This window comes from Kogia breviceps, chromosome 17 (genome assembly GCF_026419965.1).
Source record: "Kogia breviceps isolate mKogBre1 chromosome 17, mKogBre1 haplotype 1, whole genome shotgun sequence".
In the NCBI taxonomy this organism is placed as follows: domain Eukaryota; kingdom Metazoa; phylum Chordata; class Mammalia; order Artiodactyla; family Physeteridae; genus Kogia; species Kogia breviceps.
Window position 1 is genome coordinate 3,211,152 of NC_081326.1, and position 20,078 is coordinate 3,231,229.

The following is a 20,078-nucleotide window of genomic DNA, read 5'->3' on the forward strand; positions in this document are numbered from 1 at the left end:
CTAAAGATTTGTCCATTTCATCTAGGTTATCTAATTTGCTGGCATAAATTGTCCATGATGTTCCTTTATAATCCTTTTTATTTCTGTAAGGTTAGTAGTAATGTCCCTATTTTCATTTATAATTTTAGTAATTTGAGTTTTCTTCTTTTTTTCCTTAGGCTAGCTAAATGTTTGTCAATTTTGTTGTTTTTTTTTTTCAAAGAATCAGCTTTTGGTTTTGTTGATTCTACAGTTTTTCTAGTCTCTATTTTATCTCCATTCTAATTTATTATTTCCTTTCTTCTGCTAGCTTTGCATTTAGTTTACTCCTCTTTTTTCTAGTTCCTTAAGTTGTAAATTTAGGTTATTTATTTGAGAACCTCCATTTTCTTCCTCCTCTTCCTCTTCTTCCCACTTTCCTCCTACCCGCACCCTCTTCTTCCTTCATTCTCACCCTCCCTTCTCCTCCCCCTCCTCCTTCTCCCTCTCCTTAGAGTCTCTGGATTTATTGGATCAAAATCTCCAAAGAAGTATTCTCTCACAGCAAGCTTGCCAGTCTAGTTGATGGACATTCACCTGAAATGGTTTCCTCCTTTTAAGTACGTTCATATTTTATGGGTTTACAGCTAAAATTTCCCTGTGACCTCTGCTTTCAGCATATCCACTATGGTTTTGTATGTTTTTTCATTCATCTCAAGGTATTTTTAAATTTCCCTTGCAATTTCTTTGACTCATTTGTTGCTTAAGAGTATGTAGGTTAATTTATATGTATTTGTGGATTTTCTAGTTTTCTTTCTTGTATTTATTTCTAGTTTCATTTCATTGTAGTTAGATCATACTCTGTATGATTTCAGTCTTACTCAATTTTCAAAACCTCTTTTTTGACATAACATATAGTCTATCCTGGAGAATGTTCTATGTGCACTTGAGAAAACTATGTATTCTTGCTGTTGTTGAGTGGAGCTTTCTATAAATGTCTGTTAGATCTAGTTGGTGTATAATGTTTTTCAAGTCCTCTATTTCCTTATTGATCTTCTGTTTAGTTGTTCTTTCCACTATTCAAAGTGGGGTGTTAAAGTCTCCAGCAATTACTGTAGACTATTTCTCCATTCATTTCTATCCATTTTTGCTTCATATATTTTGGCACTCTGTCATTAGGTGTATAAAGTTTTATAATTCTAAAATCTTGTTGATAGATTGATTACTTTATCAAAATATAATGTCCTTATATAAGGTTTTTAAAAAATGGATTTTGTGAAATTGCATTGAAAGAAGTTCTCTTGGTTCCTTTATAGATCACAGTTGGAGACATTGGAACACTCTTTAAGATTCATATTGGTCATACGAACTCTGGAGTCTCCCCTTCCTGGCACTGTAAAGAGGTAAATACATATCAATACTTCCATCCTTTGCAAGATCCTCATAAATTCTGCTTAAGAATCAAACCTCAAGGGGGCATTTCATACCTATTGCGAGTGGATGGAGTCAAACCTGGACTTTTTAGTCAGCGTATTCCTCAAGGCAGCAGCATCATGTGCCCTTATTAATAATTTTAATCCCTAATTAATTGAGGGAAGCACCTCAACGAAACAATCCTTTTGCCTCTTTGCAAAGAAAAGAAAATACTTGGGAATCTGGATAAACTCCCATTGCTTCTTGATATGGTTGCAATAATGATGCAAACATGACTAGGAGGTTGTTACCTGCTTCAGAAGGGCTGTAAAATAGCCCATTCTTGTTGGTGAAATAATTATCTACTAGACTTGAATGCCAGCCCTCAAATTTAGTCTACTCATGCTAAGTGAGATAATGCCCCCTGAGTACTTTTAGGAGCAAAAAGAGGCTTAAATTTTCTACATTGTTCAGAATTTAAAATTTTACTTATTACTGTGATTGCCAATATTGCATGTCTTTAACACTGGATATCATGCAGCTTGTAATCCATTTTTTTGTATGGTGTATTTCCCTCTTTTGTCATTTCAGAATAAATAATCTTTAAACAAGTTCTCAAAATGCAAAGAACACCTAGTCAAACCCCTGATATTCTTGGCAAACTTGTTCTAGAGTTTTATAATACATGAGAAAATTAATGAAAAATTCATGGAAGATGAGTAATCCCTTAAAAACATATTTATTCTTTCATTAGCAGAAATATACAGTTGTTAATAATGCCATCTTCTTTACATTAAAGTCACAAAAGATCCTGAAGCAGAATGAATCAATGAAACTCACTTTATGAAAATACAGAATGTAGATGTTAGATTTCAAAATTCAAAATTACTACCTAGCTTCTATATAAAATAATTTTCTCTTTTATGCTATTGATATATAGAGCTTTTGAAGTATAGAATTCAAACTGATATGTAAGTGATCATATATGATAATAATATCTTTTACTTTTTCTCTCCTAGTAAGCTAAACTAATTTATGAAAATTAACAGTCATCTCATTTGATTAGTAACCAATAAGCAATATTATATTCATTATGAAGCTGGGATGCTGAGACAGTGGTTAAGTGATCTGAAGAAATTATATAATATTGCAGAGGAAAGACAAAAAAATCAGGCTGAAAATTCTTGGTGTCTTTCTCTCTATGGCGAGTACGCTGTCATTGCAAGGCCACATGTTTGCCTGAGGTTTACCTCACCTGTCCTTCAGTACTAGTGAAGAGGAGATATTCTTGATTCAAAGTCTTATTCTGAGTATATAATGTCCGTATATAATCTACCCATTTGGCAAAATTAAGATGCTAGATAATGAGTTTAGAATTTTCTGTTGAATTTTTATAATACAGTTTAGAAGTTTGAAATTTAAAATTTTAAGTGAGCCAACTTGTGCCTATAAGTTGAAGGGATTTGAATTAAAACACTGAGTCTATTATAGCAATAATGATACAACATTTCCACAGCCTATAAAATAATCACATTACTTTTATGAACTTAATTTTGATTCTTTAAGTTTAGTTAAGGAAGATTACAAAATAAAACATTTTGAATGGTGATTTTTTTGTATTTCTCAAATGATCTGCCTTGGACTGTAACCTAAAAACCAAATCAAATAGTGGTGGCTGCAGTGTTAACCTTGCAAACCAGCGATAATTCTGTGCAGCTTTCAGGAAGCCTTTCTAAAGTGTGATTGCTCCAGAATCACACTTGATGTGAATTTATGAATGCAAATTTCTGGGCCTTACCAAGACCCACAGAGATAGTAAGTGTAAGGATTGAAAATCTACCTTTATAACAACATGATTTTCTGAACACATTAAAGTTGAAAATCTCTGATTTAAGGCATTATAAAGACAGTAAGATTAATTTAACAGATAAAACAACACCTCACAGAAGTTTTTAAAAGAATGATAGTACCCTTCTCATGAAAGGCTAGATTTTAGAATCAGAAAACATATTTCTACTTTTCGATGATTTTTGGCATTCATCTGAACCTATCAGAATTTATTAACATCTTTGTTTAAGTCCAGGAAGAATGGATAGATATAATATGGTATAATAGGTACCCAAATAAATAATTATAGCTTGAATTTCATTAATTGCTAAGGACTCAAGGAGGGAACTATATTAATTTGAATCTGTAGTACATGGAATCTAAGCTTATGCTATTATTCTAGAAAATCACTTTAAAGTAAAAAGAAATTCATTACTAACAGGTTGGAACAGGGAAGTAATAGATTTTTAAAAATTGTAAATATCTCTTTCTAGATAGGAAAATATTGATGACACTTAGAAAATTTGGGAGGAAATTGGTATGTCTAGCATTTCAATATGGAGAAATTAGAAATAGAAAAATTTCAAAATGGAGAAAAGAAATGCCATTGTACTTGAGATGGCAATAAAAGAAGAAATTAACACTTTTCTTGTCAAGTATTCAAAAACTTCTACTAAAAAAAAGGGAAAAGGCCTTCTTAAATGTCAGGCTTGGATAAAAATTTTTATTTGAGTCTTTGATAAAGTATTTTTACATTTTTTATAAGTAATATTGTTGCTGTTATAGACACAGTTGTGGGACATGAATGCTGGAAGACAGTTTTATATACTTGTTCAACGATGGTTGGAATGCGATCAAGAGAACAGGGAAGTCTGTTGAGAATTTCTTGTTTTAAACAAAGGGCAGTCCATCCTTCCAGGTAAGGAAGGTCCACTCCAGGCAGCACAAGTAAAACTTGTTTGCCTAAATGCTGAAGGACAGAGAAGTTCAATACGTGTTGAGTAAATGAATAATTGAATGATTGAATGATTAAGGAAGTGCTTATTCCTCTCCAGTTGCCTCTGCTGGTGTGACAGATGCATCTAAATATTTTTTAGTTGTTTCATGTACTGGCATTCAGGAATATGTTCTTGTCAACAGTTAACCCTGTAGGAATGTCAGCTGAAATGTCTCCTAATCAAAAAAAGAAAATTAATTCTTAGAAGGTCATGAGAAAATTGAATGTCCAATGAAGTTATTCCTGGGTTGAAAAATGCAAAATCAGTGTATGCTTTCCTTATCAGGCTCAGCTGCATTTTTGGAAATTTATCTATTTGATTAGGAAATGAAAACAGAACTGCTCAATGCCTTTCTAAGCTTTTGGCCAAAAGCAGAGGTGTGTTTAAGACTCGTGTAAATGTGGCTGAGAAATAGGCTGTGCTCAGAGTCAGTCACTGCTCGTGTCCACAAGAATTCAGGGTGACTCTGTCCAGAAGAGCTGTTTGCTCTTGTGTCTGTTGGCTTCTACCTTGAAAGAGAATAGGAAAAGGATATATGAGAATTATTATATGGGCAATTGATAAAAACAGATTTTTCTCCAGTTCACAACATTTTCCATTGAAAATGTGATATCTTAGTTTTCTAAAGAAATAAATGATAAGTACTATGTAAAGATTAAGAAAAGCTCCATAATGTCATAGAATCTAATATTAGGTTTAGATATATAATAACTTGTATAACTTAATTGGGACCATGAACTGCTAAAACATTTGCAGAGACTGATGATTCCTTTGTGGTTTTAAAATAAGGTGTAATAAACCCTTTGTTAAGTTTCTGAAGTTAAATTTTTAACTTTTGAAAAGATGTGAATAGTTCCATTTGCTGACAGGTGAAGGCTTGTGTGAGCACTGTTCTCGTCGTTCATAAGCATTTCCCTCAACATTTATGAGTATTTTTCTCAACACTCTTCCTCCTCAGCCCACCCATTCACCTGGTAGGAGGCATTCGCCAGGTGCCCTGTTCTACCTACTGTTAGTAATGATGCAGAGGTCACTTCTGCTTCTTCATCTCTGTTTTGTTTTTTTTTTTTTTTTTTTGCGGTACGCGGGCCTCTCACTGTTGTGGCCTCTCCCGTTGCGGAGCACAGGCTCCGGACGCGCACGCTCAGCTGCCACGGCTCACGGGCCCAGCCGCTCCGCGGCATGTGGGATCTTCCCGGATCGGGGCACGAACCCGTGTCCCCTGCATCGGCAGGCGGATTCTCTACCACTGCGCCACCAGGGAAGCCCCATCTCTCATTTTTAAAAGAAAAAAAAATATTTTATATTGGAGCATAGTTGACTAACAATGTTGTGTTAGTTTCAGGTGTACAGCAAAGTGATTCAGTTATACATTTACATGTATCTATTCTTTTTCAAACTCGTTTCCCATTTAGGTTATTACAGAATATTGAGCAGAGTTCCTTGTGCTATACAATAGGTCCTGTGTGTATATATATATATATATATTTTTTTTTTTAAATTGTGGTAACAAATATATAACAATATTTACTGTCTTAAACATTTTGCAGTGTACCTTTCATTTAAGTATATTCACATTGTTGTGCAGAAGATCTCACAAAGCTGAAATTCTGTTTCTTCTTGTGTGAGCTTTGACACAGTGTGTCTTTCAAGGAGTTGGTCCGTTTCATCTAGGTTATCAAATTTGTGGACATAGAGTTTTTCATGGTATTCTTTTATTATCATTTAAATTTTCCATGGGATCTGTAGTGGTTCTCCCTGTTTCATTTCTGATGTTAGTAATTTGTGTCCTCTCTCTTTTTTTCTTAGTTAGCCTGGCTAGAGGCTTATCAATTTTATTGATCTTTTCAAAGGACCAGCTTTTGGTTTCATTGATTTTTTTTCTATTGATTTCCTGTTTTCAATTTTATTGATTTCTGCTCTAAGTCTTATTGCTTTTCTTCTTGCTCACTGTGGATTTAATTTGTTCTTCTTTTTCTAGTTTCCTAAGGTAGAAACTTAGATGATTGATTTTAGATCTTTTAAATTTTCTAATGTATGTATTCAGTGCCTATAACTTTCTCTAAACATTGTTTTTTTCTGCATCCCACACATTTTGATAGTTGTATTTTCATTTTCATTTAGTTTGAAACATTTTAAAATTTCTCTTGTGGTTTTTTTCTCTGACCCACGTGTTACTTAGAAGTGTGTTATTTTATCTTCATACATTATGAGATTTTCCAGTTATCTTTCTGTTATTGATTTCTAGTTTAACTCTACTGTGGTCTGAGAGCCAACAATGTATGATTTCTGTTCTTCTAAACTTGTTGAGGTATGTTTTATGGTCCAGACTGTGTCTATCTTGGTGAATATCCCCTGTGAGCTTGGGAAGAATGTGTATTCTGCTGTTGCTGGATGAAGTAAGCTATTGATGTGTATTATAAACTGTTGATCAGTAGTGTTACTGAGTTTACCTATGTCCTTAATGATTTTCTGCCTATGGGATCTGTCCATTTCTGAGAGGGGTGTTGAGGCCTCCAGTCTATGATAGTGGATTCATGTGTTTCTCCCTGCAGTTCTATCAGTTTTGCCTCATGTAGTTTGATGCTCTGTTAGGCACATACACATTAAGGATTATTATGTCTTCTTGGAGAATTGACCCTTTCTTTATCATGTAATGCCCTCTTTATTCCTGATAACTTTTCCTGTTTGACATCTGCTCTGTCTGAAATTAGTATAACTACTTCTGCTTTCTTTAGGTTAGTGTTAGCAGGGTATATTTTTCTCCATCAATTTACTTTTTAAAAATTTAAAAAAATATTTATGTATTTATTCTGGCTGTGCCAGGTCTTAGTTGTGGTCCGTGGGATCTTAGTTGCAACATGCGGACTTCTTAGTTGCAGCATGCAAACTCTTAGTTGCAGCATGCATGCAGGATCTAGTTCCCTGACCAGAGATCAAACCTGGGCCCCCTGCATTGGGAGCTTGGAGTCTTACCCACTGGTCCACCAGGGAAGTCCATCAATTTACTTTTAATCTATGTGTGTATTTATTTTTAAACTGGTTTCTTATAGACAACATATATATGGGTCTTATTTTTTGATCTACTCTGACAATCTCTGTCTTTTAATTGGTTCTTTTAGGCCATTTATGTTCACAGTGATACTTGATATAATTGGATTAGTATCTACTGTTGCTGTTTTCTTTTTGTTGCTCTTATTCTTTATCCCTATTTTTATCTTTTACTCTTTCTGTCTTTCGTGGCTTCAAGTGAGCATTCAATTGAGAAAATCATTCTGTTTCTCTCCTTTTTTAGTATATCACTTATACTTTCTTTCTTTAACTTTACTTAATGGTTGCCCTAGAGTTTGCAAATATACACTTACAACTAATCCAAGCCCACTTTCAAATTACACTAAATGTCTTCATGAGTAATGTGAATACCTTATAACAAAATAATCTATTCTTTTCCTCTTATCCCTGTATCATTGCTATAATTCATTTCTCTTATATATAAGCAAATGTTCTATATACATAGATGTAGATAATTGTGGTATTATTCCCCAATTCTCCTGCTACTATTTACTTTTCAGAGCCTTCATGTAGCTGCTCCATGCATTCTGTCAAGATTTTATGGCTGTATTTGGTGAGAGAGACTGAGAGGAGTGTGTTACTCTATCTTACCTGGACCTGGAGCTTTTGATTAGATATGTGTAAATTTTCTATCATATGAGTAATGCTTGCATGTAAAGCTTAATTTTCTTTTGTTGTCAGTGAAGTGCACGTGGCAACAGGTGAGCTTTGGAATTCTGGAACAGTAGCAAACGGCTACATTTGTATCTGTGGGGAAAAAGATACAGGATCCAGACAACTATTTCGATCAAAGAGCTCCTTCAGTTTTTTAAGAGGACAAGTAAGTGACCAAAAAGTCCTTTGTCTGATTTTTAAAAATTTATAGTAAAAAAATAAAATAAAATTTGCTATCTTAACTACAGTTCATCATTGAACAACCCAGAGGTTAGGGGCGCTGACCCTCCACACAGTCAAAAATCCATGTATAACTTACAGTCGACCCTCCTTATCCATGGTTCCACATCTGAAGATTTAACAAACTATGGGTTGTGTAGTACTGTGATATTTAATTGAAAAAGATCTATGCATAAGTGCACCCATGCAGTTCAAGCCCATGTTGTTCAAGGGTCAACTGTATTTTTAAGTGCGCAGTTTGCACAGTTCAGTAGTGCTAAGGATATTTACCTTGCTGTGCAACAGACCTCCAGAATATTTTCACCTTGTAAAACTGAAACTCTAGACTCATCGAATAACAGCTCCTCGTTCACCTTTCCCACATCCCTTAGTAACAACGATTCTACTTTCTGTCTCTCTGAATTTGAATATATAATCGGAATCATACAATGATTGTCTTTTTGTGAACTAGCTTATTTCACTTAGCATAATGTCCCCAAGGTTCATTCATGGTGCAGAATCTAACAAGATTTCCTTCCTTTATAAGTCTGAATGATATTCCATTGTATGTATATACCACATTTTCTTTATTCATTCATCCATTGGTGGACATTTTGGTTATTTCAAACTTTTTTGTTTTTTTACTTTTAAATTTTTTTTTTTTGGCCACACCAGCACGTCTTGCAGGACCTTAGTACCCTGCCCAAGGATCGAACCCAGACCCCCAGCAGTGGAAGCGCAGAGTCCTAACCACTGGACCGCCAGGGAAGTCCCTCAAACTTTTGACTATTGTGAATAATGCAGTGGGTGTCCTCTGCATACCATTGAATTGGTATCCTCAGTTCAATTCTTTTGGATATATACTTAGCAGCAGGAATGCTGGATCATATGGAAGTTCTATTTTTAATTTTTTTAAGGAAACAGTATACCGTTTTCCATAGCGATTGCACTATTTTACAATACCACCAACAATGCACAAGGGTTCAAGTTTCTTCACATCCTTGGCAACACTTGTTATTTTCTGTTTTTTGACGGTAACCATCCTAATGGGTGTGAGATGATATCTCATTGTAGTTTTGATTTGCATTTCTCTAATGTTAAATTAGGTTGACATCATTTCATATGCTTGTTGGTCATTTGTATATCATCTTTGTAGAAATGTTTATTCAAGTCTTTTGCTATTTTAAAATCAAGTTATTTATTTGTTGTTGAGTTGAAGGAGTTCTTTGTATATTCTGGATATTAATCTCTTGTCACATATATGATTTGCAAATATTTTCTCCAACTCATATAACTTTGTGTTGCTATTTATTATCCTTTTTATTTTTTTTCAACTTGAAGGACTCCCTATGGCATTTCTTATAAGGCAGTTTACTGGAAATGAACTCCCTCAGATTTTGTTTTATCTGGGAAAGTCTTAATTTTACCTTCATTTTTGAAGGACAGTTTCATCTGATATAGAATTCTTAGTTGACAGGTTTTTCTTCCAGCAGTTTGAATATATTATCCCATTGTCTTCTAGCCTGCATGATTTCTGCTCAGGAATCCACTCATAAACTTATAGAAGCTCACTGGCAGATGATGAGTCACTTTTCTCTTGCTGCTTTCAAGATTCTCTGTCTTTGACTTTTGACAATTTGATTATAATGTGTCTTGGTTTGGGTCTCTTTAGGTTTATTTTAGTTCAGGTTCATTGATCTTAAATTTGTATGTCCATAAAAGCTCTTTGCCCCTTTCTCTCTCTCTCTTCTCCTTCTGTGACTCCTACAATGCATATACTATTCCGTTTGAGGGTATTCCAAAAGTCCCTTAGATTCTCTTCACTTTTCTTCATTTTGTTTCTTTTTCCTCCCATTTTGATGGAGTCCCCTGTTCATTATGCATTGGTCTGGGTGCTTCAGCTTCTTATCTGGTGTTCAGAATATTCACAGAAGTATTCTAGTCCATACACTGTGCTTAAAATGGTGTCTCCATGAGGAATGAGGGCTTGGTTCTCCTTAGTCCACCATCTTGCTGAAGTCATTCCCAATTGTCTGATTTTTACACCTACTTTTATATTGTTAAATGAGGATTACTATATACAGTTGACCCTGAGCAACACAGAAGGTTAGGGACACTGACCCCCATGCAGTTGAAAATCTGCAAATAACTTTACAGTTGATCCTCCACATCCATGGTTCTGCATCTGAGGATCCAAGCAACTGCGCTGATTGTGTAGTGCTGTAGTGCGTATTGATTGAAAAAAATTCATGTATAAGTGGACCCGTGAAGTTTAAACCTGTGTTGTTCATGGGTTGACTGTATAACAACTTTCATTGTCAAATTTAGAAACTGAATATGTTATTTTTTTTACTATTACTAATATTAATATGTAAGTAATATTTAATTTTTTAACTGAGTAAATTATAGAGGACCCATTGTATTTTAGTTATCTCAGCTTTCTGTGATAATCCAAATAATTTTAAGTATATCAGCATATTTTCATTACATTCCTCTTTTTTTCTTAGCGTTGTCTACATCAATCATCATAAATATTGTAACTCATGATTTTCTTTGCTAGTATTTTCTATTATTGCATAGGATGTCCTCCTTTTCTAGCAGATCTCTTTCATGATAAAGAGATGGCAGTGTTATCCATTAACCTTTATCAGGTATTGACTGTATTCTTTGTAAATAAATGCTAATGGCTTTATCTATTATTTATATTTTTTATAGTCCACTTATGCAGAGGCAGAGTGATTGCAAAGGAAGGTAGTATTATTCCATATTAGAGGAACTGAGCTCTAATACTTGTTCTGTGCCTCACTGTTCTTTATCTGTAGAAAGGATATGTTTTTTTCTCACTGAGTGACTTTTAAGGATACAGTATCGCTATGTGTGAAAATATTTCAAAACATATGAGACACTGAAATGCAAAGCTTCTTTTTTGGTTTTGAATTATTTTTCAACCACTGTGCTACATCATGTACTTTCTTGCCTTTTAATCTGTATCATTATCGTAGGTTTTATCAAAAGAACTCTGACTCCTCACTTTTACCCATATTCTGAATACACAAACCATTGGAGCACAAACATGAACAGTTTTGATTGTAGCAGTGCATTGGGACATTGTTCCAGATAAATGTTATAATTTTTCAATAATTTTTGCATCAATATTCTAAAATTACTTCAGAAACATTATTTTTGCAAATGACCCATGAACATTGCGAAAAAATTCCATTCAGGACAGATAAGAGTTTGTTGCATTCAAATGAGTGGAAACATTTAGTATACTTTATAATTATTACATTTATATTATCATTATTTGAAAACATATTTGTAGAGAGTCCTCAAATTTATGCTTTTATAATGAAAAACGGGCAAGAAGGAAGAATTAGAAAACTTGTTATTATGTTCTATAAATTAATATTATTGTTTTACCTTTACTTTCTTAATTTAGACAGATTTGTGTATTTACTGAATGAACCTAATCCCTTTCACAATGAATTTTTGCTGTATCTTAATTTATACTCATTAGAAATCAGACTCATAGTCTTGATCTAACTGTACTTTTTTGATTTGTTACAGATTGACACCTTCTCCCTAGAAGCCATGAGCCTTGAGAATTTGTACAAGATTGTCATAGGCCATGATGGGCTTGGACCAGGTAAGAGTCTTCCATAGGTAGATATTCAAGGTCTGATTCTGCTCTGTTCATGTGAAGCCCTGTACAAATCTAGAAAATAATTGTGGAAAACTCGTAACGAACTGATCTCTAAGTGTTGACTATCTGAAATTAAAATACTGTCCCAAATATTCTTTAAATTTTAAGTGGATGTATTGTTTTTCAAAATTATGTAGGCTTTTTCAAGTGGATGCTCTGCCTAGAAGGCTAGAAAGAATGATGCATAAAAACTGGGGGAACTTGGGATTTATGTGCTGTGGCACGTGGCAGTGTTCCAGAATGCTGCTGGTGGACATAGCGGCAGTGTCGTCTGACCGTGACAGTCCATTAAGTGCTAATGATGGTGCCAGCAGTGGCACCTTCAGGAGACGGTCCTGGCAGCCTTGCTGTGTTTTCTGCTGCCATTTTTGTCATGCTTCTATCTCAGTTTTCCCATCATTTTTGTGAGATGACCAGTATTTTCATTTTCTGCTACTGTATAAGATTGCCATAAGATAAACAAAATCCTTTAACAAAAGTGCGTATAACACAAAAAGCATAAAAAACCCCCAAAACATGAAACAAGACAATAAACTCTTTTACTTAAAAGTGTGAACATATAACTTTCAAAATGTTAAGAACAAAGTTCACATACCAGTATATAGTGGACATGTGTTTAAATAATGAGGGAATTAGCCAGTTGACAAAGCTGGTTTAAAGGAGGTTACACAAAACTGAAAAATATATACTTATAATCAGTGAAAACAAAAAGAATGATAAATAAGATTGATAAATTAAATTAAAGATATGGCTAATGTCCTAAGATAATAAAAACATAACTTTGAGGTTATTTTCTCTCTTGAGCAAAATTCATTTATATTTTGACCAGACCCAAGTCTTTTGCATCTTATTTTTCTGTCAGTTGACAACTAATTTTACAGAGTTTGGGTTCCGATCCACAGTAAATACTAAGGTAGTATTCCATTTCTGCAGGGAGTCAGGCAGGCTTGTAGGACAGTGAATGCTCTGGTACAACAATAAAAGGATGTGTTAATATGCCCAACTAACATTTATATGGCAACTAATTCAATTTTGTAAATGTTTGGTGGACCTGCTATGTATCACGTGCTGTACTGAGTATTTCCTATGGAAATACTTTTCTGTTGTTTATAAGCTACCCAGTCTGTGATATTTTGTTATGGCAGCCCAAGCAGATGAAGACAGTATTTTAATTTGACAGATAAATTTCTCATTTTGCCCTACCCCAAATATCCAAATAAAATTGAATTCATGTTACTTCGGAGGATGTTCACTGTTGGTGGCACAGTGTGAGTATCCCATGGAGTCTGCATCCTCCAGAAGAACAGCTGTAGACCAGCAGCACTGCTGCGTGCGTGTGCAGGCATTCAGAGGTAAATGTGTGCAGAGTGAATCAGGAAGTGTCATAGAGGAATAATGTACAACAGCTAAGCAGGGCTCGTGCCGGGAAATCGAAGGATACTTCAGGATTAGGAAATCTATGAAGAAAATACGTCACCTCGGAAGGTTGAAGCAGAGAAATTATTCGCGAGCAGTCAGATAATATACCATTATTAAACAGTCTTTGAAAATGTGGAACAGAAAATACTTTAAAATTATTTAACTCAAGGTGACTACTGAATAAACAGTGAAATCCATTAAAATTTGAAATACAATAAGGATTTTTCTCATTATGAGAATAGTCATTCTTTGGAAAGCATTTGTATATATATATTTTTAAAGTTATAATTTTGGAAAGAAGAACGTGAATTTATTGCCTACAGGTGATAGAAATGTCTATTAAAATGCAAGGAAGATCAACAGAACAATGGATGAATGAAAAGAATTTATAAAGCGATTAGAATTTAAATCAATATATAATAACTGGAGGCTGTTTTTCTTACATTGAAAATAGGAGATATAAAAGATCTTATTCAGAGTAGCAGCAAAAAATATAAAATATATAATAATTAACATCAACAATAAGAAATACATGCCCATTTGAATTATTAGACTGGCTTTGTCTGAAAGTCATATTGAGAAGTAACAGGAAGTTCTAGCCAAGAAAGTTTGGTTTATAGATTCTATCCCTCTTCCAGATTAAGCGAACCTATTTGTTCTTTAACAATTTAGTTACCAATGATCTCAGCTAGCTGTAAATCCAGTCGTTGTTTGCAGTATTCCAACAGCGCTGTTTTCTTGTTTTGTGTTTTGGTGAGAGAGGTGAAGGTTTTGTGCTTACATATATTTACATATATAGTTTAGGCCCCAGCTGCCTGTGTCTGTGGTGTATCGGCAGTTATAAAACTACAGAATTTTGTTTAACCAGATTGCACCCAGGTCTGTCCTTTTGTTTGGGCAAAAACAATCTGCTGCATGATTTATTTTTACATAAGATAAGCTCTCAGACTATGATGGAGAGAATCTCCCGCAATGGTTTCTTTACAGGAGGAATATCAGTTACTGTGCAGTCAAGTGGAGTGTCACAAGTGAGGAGATGACAGAGAATTGGAAGGAGGTGGAGGTGTACTGCATGGATATGTCTGCTGATTTTGATCAAGAGTTGTCACAGACTTAGAGGAGAGAAAATCTGAAATCCAGGGCAATACAATTAATCTAAAGGTAAATCCTGAGAGAGATAGCTGACTTCCGTTTTCTATCCCTACATGAAATATGCTAGTCACAAAAGACCACATGCTGCATGATTCCATTGTTTGAAATATCCAGAGTAGGCAAATCCCTCAAAGTCAGAAAGTATATTAGCGGTTGCCTAAGTCTGGGAGAGGGGAGCCAAGTGTACTTGGGAATGACAGTGAATAGGTACAAACTTTGTTTTGGGGGTGATGAAAATGTACTAAGTTTAGATTATGATGATGGTTGCACAACTCTGTAAATATACTACAAACCACTGAATCCATGTAAATAGGTGAGCTTTATAGTACGTAAATTATTTCTTGATAAAGCTGTTAAAATTATTGTTATTTATCTGGAAAAATTAAGAGGATATAATAGACTACAGTATCACATTTTGAAAAACATTAGCTCAGAAGATGCTCACAATAAAATGCATTAATGATGACAGTTTTTAAATATAGTTTAGTACATATCATGATAATAGGCAGACCAATAAATCAGACCTGAACCAGATTTTAAATGGATTTAATAGAAATGAGCAATGCATATTAAAAAAGCAATTCAAAGTGGCCACATATAAATTTTTATTATTCAAAACACTAAAAATTAAAAAACTTAGTTATAAGCTACATTTTTTTTACTGAAGTATAGTTGATTTACAATATTGTTTTAGTTTTGGGTGTACAGCATACTGATTTCAGCATTTTTACAGAGTATACACCATTATAAGTTATTTCAAGGTAAGGGCTATACTTTCCTTTGCTGTACAATAGATCCTTGTTACTTATTTATTTTACACGTAGTAGCTTGTATCTCTTAATCCCGTAACCCAATTTTGCCACCACTGGTCCACCGTTTCCCTCACTGGAAACCACTTGTTTGTTTTCTATATCTGAGAGTCTGTTTCTGTTTTGCTATACACATTTGTTTGTTTTATTTTTTAGAGTCTACATATAAGTGATATCATATAATATTTGTCTTTCTCTGTCTCACTTATTTCACGAAGCGTAATACTGTCCAGATCCAGACAGTGGTTTTCAAAATGTGGTTCCTGGATCATCAGCATTGCCTTGGGGCTTGTTAAAAATTTAATTCTTGGGGTCTCTTCTAGGATGACCAACCATTCTGGTTTGCTTGGGGCTATCTTGATTTTAGCACTGAAAATCCTGCATCCTGGGAAACCCCTCTGTCCAGGGCAAACTGGGGCATTTGGTCACCTTAGGTTGCCTATCCCAGGCCCACAGTGTCAGAAGCTCGCTGTACGGCCCAGCAATCTGTGTTTTCATCACCCCTCCTGGTGGTTCTGAGGCTCACTGTAGTTGGGGAACCACTGATCTAGGGAGTGATGACGAGTGTCTCGGCAATGGGTGTGTGATGAGTGATGAAGCCCAAGAGTGAGCAGAGACCAAGCCGTGAATGTGTGCTTTGTAAGAGTTCACAGCTGATGAGTATTACCTCCTCAAGACAAGCAGTTACAATAAAGGAGGATAGAGTTTGAACTAGCTCTTTGTATAGATGAAGGGTTAAAATATTCCATATCATCTATAAATAAAAGTAAATTGTATTTTAACTAACTCCAGTGTGTAAATTAATATAAAATTAAATGTTTAAAAAGAGATTTTAAAATTTTATTTATTTATTTATTTATTTCTATACAGCAGGTTCTTATTAGTTATCTATTTTAGACATATTAGTGTATACATGTCAATCCAATCTCCCAATTCATCCCACCACCACCATCCCCCCCATCTCCCCACTCCCCCACCTTGCTTTCCCCCCTTGGTGTCCATATGTTTGTTCTCTACAGCTGTGGCTCTATTTCTGCCTTGCAAACCGGTTCATCTGTACCATTTTTCTAGATTTCACATATATGCGTTAATATACGATATTTGTTTTTCTCTTTCTGACTTACTTCACTCTGTATGACAGACTCTAGGTCCATCCACGTCTCTACAAATGACCCAATTTCATTTCTTTTTATGGCTGAGTAATATTCCATTATACATATGTACTACATCTTCTTTATCCATTCATCTATTGATGGACACTTAGGTTCCTTCCACGACCTGGCTATTGTAAATAGTGCTGCAATGAACATTGGGGTGCGTGTGTCTTTGAATTATGGTTTTCTCTAGGTATATGCCCAGTAGTGGGATTGCTGGGTCATATGGTAGTTCTATTTTTAGTTTTTAAGGAACCTCCGTACTGTTCTCCATAGTGGCTGTATCAATTTACCTTCCCACCAACAGTGCAAGAGGGTTCCCTTTTCTCCACACCCTCTCCAGCATTTGTTGTTTGTACATTTTCTGATGATGCCCATTCTAACCGGTGTGAGTTAATACCTCATTGTAGTTTTGATTTGCATTGCTCTAATAATTGGTGATGTTAAGCATCTCTTCTTGTGCCTCTTGGCCATCTGTATGTCTTCTTTGGAGAAATGTCTATTTAGGTCTTCTGCCCATTTTGTGGTTAAGTTTTTTTTATTTTTTTAATATTGAGCTGCATGAGCTGTTTATATATTTTGGAGATTAATCCTTTGTCCGCTGATTCATTTGCAAATATTTTCTTCCATTCTGAGGGTTGTCTTTTCATTTTGTTTATAGTTTCCTTTGCTATGCAAAAGCTTTTAGTTTCATTAGGTCCCATTTGTTTATTTTTGTTTTTATTTCCATTACTCTAGAAGGTGGGTCAAAAAAGATCTTGCTGTGATTTATGTCAAACTGTGTTCTTCCTATGTTTTCCTCTAAGAGTTTTATAGTGTCTGGTCTTACATTTAGGTCTTCAATCCATTCTGAGTTTATTTTTGTGTATGGTGTTAGGGAGTGTTCTAATTTCATTCTTTACCATGTAGCTGTCCAGTTTTCCCAGCACCACTTATTGAAGAGACTGTCTTTTCTCCATGGTATATCCTTGCCTCCTTTGTCATAGATTAGTTGACCATAGGTGTGTGAGTCTACCTCCGGGCTTTCTATCCTGTTCCATTGATTTATATTTCTGTTTTTGTGCCAATACCATGTTGTCTTGATTACTGTAGCTTTATAGTATAGTCTGAAGTCAGGAAGTCTGATTCCTCCAGCTGTGTTTTTTTCCCTCAAGATTTCTTTGGCTATTTGGAGTCTTTTGTGTCTCCCTACAAACTTTAAGATTTTTTGTTCTAGTTCTGTAAAAAATGCCATTGGTAATTTGATAGGGATTGCATTGAATCTGTAGATTGCTTTGGGTAGTAGGGTCATTTTCACAATATTGATTCTTCCAATCCAAGAACATGGTATGTCTCTCCATCTGTTTGTCATCTTTGATTTCTTCCATCAGTGTCTTATAGTTTCCTGAGTACAGGTCTTTTACCTCCTTAGGTAGGTTTATTCCTAGGTATTTTATTCTTTTTGTTGCAATGGTGAATGGCATTGTTTCCTTAATTTCTCTTTCTGATCTTTTGTTGTTAGTATAGAGGAATGCAAGAGATTTCTGTGCATTATTTTGTATCCTGCAGTTTTACCAAATTCATTGATTAGCTCTAGTAGTTTTCTGGTGGCATCTTTAGGATTATCTATATATAGTATCATGTCATCTGCAAAGTGACAGTTTTACTTCTTCTTTTCCAATTTGTATTTCTTTTATTTCTTTTTCTTCTCTGATTGCCATGGCTAGGACTTCCAAAACTATGTTGAATAATAGTGGCAAGAATGGACATCCTTGCCTTGTTCCTGATCTTAGACGAAATGGTTTCAGTTTTTCACAATTGAGAATGATGTTTGCTGTGGCTTTGCTGTATATGGCCTTTATTATGTTGAGGTAGGTTCCCTCTATGCCCCCTTTCTGGAGAGTTTTTATCATAAATGGGTGTTCAGTTTTGTCAAAAGCTTTTTCTGCATCTATTGAGATGATCATATGGTTTTTACCTTTCAATTTGTTAGTATGGTGTATCACATTGATTGATTTGCATATATTAAAGAATCGTTGCATCCCTGAGATAAATCCCACTTGATCATGGTGTATGATCCTTTTAATGTGTTGTTGGATTCTGTTTGCTAGTATTTTGTTGAGGATTTTTGCATCCATATTCATCAGTGATATTGGTCTGTAATTTTCTTTTTTTGTAGTATCTTTGTCTGGTTTTGGTATTAATGGTGGCCTCATAGAATGAGTTTGGGAGTGTTCCTTCCTCTGCAATTTTTTTGGAAGAGTTTGAGAAGGATGGGTGTTAGCTTTTCTTTAAATATTTGATAGAATTCACCTGTGAAGCTGTGTGGTCCTGGACTTTTGTTTGTTGGAAGATTTTAAATCACAGTTTCAATTTCATCACTTGTGATTGGTCTGTTCATGTTTTCTATTTCTTCCTGGTTCAGTCTTGTAAGGTTATCCCTTTCTAAGAATTTGTCCATTTCTTCCAGGTTGTCCATTTTATTGGCGTAGAATAGCTTGTAGTAGTATCTTATGATGCTTTGTATTTCTGCGGTATCTGTTGTAACTTCTCCTTTTTCATTTCTAATTTTATTGATTTGAGTCCTCTCCCTCTTATTCTTGATGAGTCTGGCTAATGGTTTGTCAATTTGTTTATCTTCTCAAAGAAACAGCTTTTAGTTTTATTGATCTTTTCTATTGTTTTATTTGTTTCTATTTCATTTATTTCTGCTCTGTAAAAAGAGATTGTTATCTTCATGTGTATCAGCTCATTCTGTGTGCTTGGACAGAGTTTCTGAATGACTGCTCTTTTTCTAGCTTATATATATATATATATATATATATATATATAAGATTTATATATATATATATATATATATATATATATATATAATTAATTGATGTAGACTTCCAGATTTGAACTTTAATAACTTTCTATGTGTATGCATTTTGGACATCGACAGTATTGCTAACTCATCAGATATATATTTTTTGGAAAATGTTAGGTCCAGGATTATAAATGCAGTTTATGAAATGAAGAGCAATTGCAGAATTGTTCTCTTTTCAAATGTTTGGAAAATCATATTGAAGTAGATACTGTAAAACACAAAGCCTTGAAATATGCTGTGCTTTTGTTACATGTATAAGAAATATTTTTAAATGCCTCTTACAGTTTACCTCTCTTGTATCTTGCTTTATTTGAATCATTAAAGCTTAAAGGTGAACAAGACCTTTATATATTTGGAAGCTAGGGCCTCTTTCTCAAAACTTCCAGTAACACCTGGTCCATATATATACACACCACATTTTTCTTTCTTTAATTAGTGTTTAGGAAACGGCTGATTTCTTGATGATGTTGTAATCAAGGATCCCAATATGAACCACGAATATGCCTTTTTCTGCCACAAGTTTGTAAGCATGCTTTGTATTGAACAAATTCATTTCATATTAGTCGGTTCCAAGTTCATGTATTTTGGAGAAATGGATAGTTTATTCAATCATTCCTGGTCACCGATGCTTTGTTGGGTAACTTTTTTGAACATTAATTTTAGGGGCTGCTTCTTCTATTTAGAAAGATATCCATTATGTTTACTATCGTTCCTGATGATACAAATTTAAATCTTTTTTGGTAAACTAATATAGATTTAAAAATATGATTTCTCTTTCTTCATTAATAAGAAGAATGAAAATCTTAGGGAAGAAAAGTTGTTCCCTTTGGACTGAGTCTCAAATAGCTCAAA

General features: G+C 34.4%; 1 pseudogene; it reads left to right on the forward strand.

Moving 5' to 3' along the window:
* Window positions 1–3,999: 3,999 nt before the first annotated feature.
* LOC131744196 (lipoxygenase homology domain-containing protein 1-like) overlaps window positions 4,000–20,078 on the forward strand; it is a 123,711-nt pseudogene continuing 107,632 nt past the window's right edge.